The sequence below is a fragment of the Merops nubicus genome, unplaced genomic scaffold (genome assembly GCF_000691845.1).
Source record: "Merops nubicus isolate BGI_N331 unplaced genomic scaffold, ASM69184v1 scaffold8763, whole genome shotgun sequence".
NCBI lineage: Eukaryota > Metazoa > Chordata > Aves > Coraciiformes > Meropidae > Merops > Merops nubicus.
In genome coordinates, this window is record NW_008599521.1 from 26,355 (window position 1) to 30,394 (window position 4,040).

The window sequence follows — 4,040 nt, forward strand, 5'->3', positions numbered from 1 at the left end:
GTGTTCCTGCAAGAGGAAAATTAAGAGTTTGTTTAGGTAGCAGTATAGGGAAGTGCATGTAAGACAGTCATCCTTTCCTCCTGCTGTTTTCCAGGTGTTCTACGGGAGCCCCAGATAAAAGAGTTGAGGTTTTACTGTATTTTAGAGGACAGCAGGATGCTTGCTTTAGGGTAGAGAAAGGAGAACACGTGTCCCCCATCATGCAGGACACCATGGTGTTCCCAGCTGACAGGAATCTCAGAGCTCCAGTGAATGTAAGGCAGGACTACAAAGAGATGAGACAAGCCCTTTGCTCAGATAACAGCCCACATCATCTACCAGACTGAGAAAAAGACCAACATTCCAACTACAAAAACACAGTAGAAAATTAGTGCTGGTATATATATTTTTTTTTCCTTCACACAGCATTTTATGCATGAATTCAGTGAAACATCTACCACTGCAAGCTCGCAGCACTAGCCAGTGGCTTTCTTCTGCCCTGCACGTGAGTGCTCCTGACCCCCTCTGCAGTCTGCTCCACACCCCATGCCAAGGCTCCAAATGGCCAAGCTGGCACACCCTGCCTCCCCTGCGGCCAGCAGAGAGGAAGAGTGGTAGCCTTCACCAGGACAAGACCCAAGATCACCACAGCTACTTGCTTGGGGAAGTTCAGCTGTGAGTTCTGCATCCAAGTCAGTCAAACACACTGAGCAAACCATGGTCTGCTGGCAGATTCACTGCTGGTCTCTAGTGGAACCAGGAGCCTGAACGCTTGGCTCTCTTCCACTGCAGCATTCTTGCCTCCAGCTTCCAAATATTTGAGAGGAGGGAGGACGACACAGCACATCATCCACTTGGAAGTGCAGCTCAGCTCTGCCACAGACCCACTCAACCTCACCTTGCCTATTCCAGGGGCTCCAGGCCCATCTCTGGCCATTCCCACACACCTGACTGCTGGAAGAGTCTTTGTTCTGAACAAAAAAGACTTTGTTCCACTAGGTCTTTCTCCATTTTGTGGGGTACCCGTCCCCACGATGACCACCACTGCCTACCCTGCCTTGCAGGAGGTCTCCCACCCACACCACAACCAGAACCAGCCAGTGTTTTGGTGACCTGCACTGCAGCCTGGCACACATGGCAGCCTGGCATGCAGAGGTTCTGTGCCACACATGTGGTCAATTCTCTCAAGAGCAGAATTTCTTCCTCTTTAGTTCTACAGAATGTTATGGAAAAAAAAGTGGTGAATGAAAGTGTTTTTTTTTTTAAATATGTAAATGATATTGAATAAATTACACACTCTTAAATATTAAGACCTTACAGAAACACAAATAATGCAATTTCTGCAAAACTAGAAAATAACAAATCAGTGACTGAAAGAGCAGCTTTGGGAATCTCCTGTAGCAGATGAAGCAACTTTAAATCAAACTATCAGGCTCCCAAGTGAACGCTGTTAGAATTAAGACAAGCATGCAATCAAATATCTGCTGTGATCTGCTCAAGTTACTACAGACTGAGTAAATCTGCCACCTCACCAGTAAAACCTGTCCTGGAGAGCTTCAGTGTGCCCAGTAGGTAATTCAGCTACCATAAAATTTCTTTCATTACTGTGCTGCTCTCGGCTGATGTCCTGAGAGCTGTGCCCTAGCAGTTAACAGCAGGGCACTGGAGTGCCTGGCAGGAAGGACTTGTGGAGGTTATCTGTCCAACTCCCAGTTAGGGCAGGTATCTCCAGCACTGGAGAGGTCAGTCATGACTCTTTCCAAGTCCTGGAAACCTCCAGTTTCCACAGCACCTCTCAGTACACCTGTTCCAGTGACCTACTAGCCCTCTTCTGCCAGAAGAAGAAGAGCTGTTCCCTCATTCTCTCCTCAGAGTAGCTACAGGCTAAGCTTCTACCACTCTGGCAGCCCACTGCCAGATTATCATAGAGTTTCTCAATGTCTTTGAGAAATTTGGGGAAAGCAGATGTCAAGGTTTAGGATTAACAAGATTAACAGGAAAGAGCATTCCAAGAGCAGCCTCAGCCCTTACAACTGGAGGAGCATCATGACTTCCCCATCTGGCAGCCACATTTCTCCTGTGCATGGTCACACAGCCTTGCTGTTCTGCCCTGGGTACACAAGTTCTAAGCTTCTCACTTGACCTCACAACCTTTCAGCTGGGCCAATTCTCCTTTCTCAGCATCCACAGAGATGAATGCTCCACTGCTGGCAAGCCAACAGCTCCTCCTAATGCAGGACCATGTAACACTGCATTCCTTACACAGCCAACCAGCTGAAGTCAACCACTTCCCAGCTCCCCACCACACAGAATAAAACACTACACACTCCTCTAGAACGGGATTAAATCACTTGTAGAGAAGCCACTCTAGCCCACGGTGGCCTGAGTAACAAATGGCTAAATAAGGTTTAACTTCCTGAAAAAGCAGTGAAGGAGAAGACAAAGGAACTAAAATCCAGAACATCTTTAGGCTCTGCAGCCCATTAAAGAGCAGAGATGAGTAACTCAGACTGGCAGGTTTTGTAACACTGCTAGAAAGCACATGAGGAGTTCCCAAGGAAAATCTGACAATAGGTGTTAGTACTCACTTTACTATGAGAAGCCTTCAAGCATAACACAGCTTTCCAAGTCTGAACAGTATTACTGCAGAGCTTCAACACAAACAGATAAGCTACACAGCTTTTACAGTGGGGGGATAAATCTTTCTGCTGAACATGAACTTAAGGGAAATACAAATTTTAACTCCTGAAGCAGTCCTGTTTAAAACTCTGAAGACTTTTATGGAAGTTGGTCTAATTAAACAGCTTTATTAAACCTAAAAAAAAAGCTATATGAAAGAAATTAATGGGCATGTCAATAGACCTTTTCATCTATTTTTCACTTTTTCTTATGGTTTAGAAGACAGCATATTTTAACTTGTACTTCATGTTGAACTAGGAGAGATAAAAAGATCTCATACAAAGTAAGTGAATGTTAAGAGGTAACAGTGATGATGGCAAAGAGAACTTGCTGCCATGGGAATAAAAAGAGGTACCTGTCAGAGTTGCTATCCACTAATTCCTGAAAAAAGCACATCCAAACCTTTTGCACTAGCATGAATAAAAATGCCAAACTGATACAGCTTAGATTGAACTATTTCTTCAACTAGCAGTGTAACTGAATTAGAAATACCTAAAAGTTTAGCATACATAATCCTGCTGCTTTAGCATATTTTCACATTAAACCACAGCTGTTCTCCATGGGAATGGTTCACTGCTCTAGATGCACTGGAGCCACACAGGTACCTCCACTCTACAGTAACCACAGACAGCAGTTCACACCAGACTGCTCAGGCCACTGGCTTCACCTGATCCAGCACCCTCTCCTTGGAGCAGACAGCCTGTCCTGCCAGCCTGAACCCCCTCCTTCCCTGGGGAGCAACACAGAGGAGCACATGGCACCAGCCAGTCTCACACCACCACCTCCCAGGCTCCAACCCAGATGGCTTGACAGCCACTCACAGAAGGGCTGACAAAGTATCAGCTTCAGCCCAGAAGGAGACTTGAAATCACGCCTCTGAAGCTATGCTGAGACACTGAAAACCTTGCTTCCATTTCTCCCCAGAAGAATTAAAAACCAAAATGAACTTCAGCACTGGTACCTAAGAACACTCAGCTTTGGTTGCACACATTCAGAATCAGGCTCGAAGCCCAGATCAGAGCAAGGTACCTTCACTGCTGTGTCCTGTCACTCCTGAAATACCACACGTTTCACGTTCATTCCAAACTCTCTACCTGGGAGTTCCTTCACTACAAAAAAAAAGTTCAACAATAGTAATAAGTCAACAGGTAATAATCTCCTAAAAATTTTTTTTTTGTTAAGCTTTAAAGGAAACTGGTAGATACCAAACAATGTTTTTACCTGTTTGAAAAATAATTACCAGTATCCTCCCTCTTATTCTGCTGCTGCAAAAGAGAGCACTTGGTTACAGACCAGTTTGGGGTTTTCCCTTATCCTTTAGGTTCCCTGTTGCCATCCCCTAGATCACCTCCTCTGAAACAGTTTATTATACATTTAAATAA